At 51.9% G+C, this 499-nt stretch overlaps 1 pseudogene; it reads right to left on the reverse strand.

Moving 5' to 3' along the window:
- The window catches only part of LOC104999113, a 3,457-nt pseudogene that overhangs the window by 970 nt on the left and 1,988 nt on the right, over nucleotides 1-499 (reverse strand).

Consider the following 499-nt stretch of genomic DNA (forward strand, 5'->3'; position numbering starts at 1 on the left):
TGGCTGGATGGCATCACTGACTCAATGGATGTGAGTCTGGGTGAACTCCAGGAGTTGGTGATGCACAGGGAGGCCTGGTGTGCTGCGATTCATGGGGTCACAAAGAGTTGGACACGACTGAGCGACTGAACTGACTGACTGATAGTAGAAAAACAGAAATCGACAAAGGACAAGTGACTAAGGAAAAAGTACATGATCGTGTGGAGTTTTGAATTGACCTTGATGAGTATGATCATGCCTAAATTCCCCACCACTGCAGAAGGCAATGGCACCCCACTCCAGTACTCCTGCCTGGAAAATCCCATGGACGGAGGAGCCTGGTAGGCTGCAGTCCATGGGGTTGCTAAGAGTGGGACACGACTGAGCGACTTCATGTTCCCTTTTCACTTTCATGCACTGGAGAAGGAAATGGCAACCCACTCCAGTGTTCTTGCCTGGAGAATCCCAGGGACGGGGGAGCCTGGTGGGCTGCCATCTACGGAGTTGCACAGAGTCAGAC

The sequence above is a fragment of the Bison bison genome, unplaced genomic scaffold, assembly GCF_000754665.1.
Source record: "Bison bison bison isolate TAMUID 2011002044 unplaced genomic scaffold, Bison_UMD1.0 scf7180017864343, whole genome shotgun sequence".
NCBI lineage: Eukaryota > Metazoa > Chordata > Mammalia > Artiodactyla > Bovidae > Bison > Bison bison.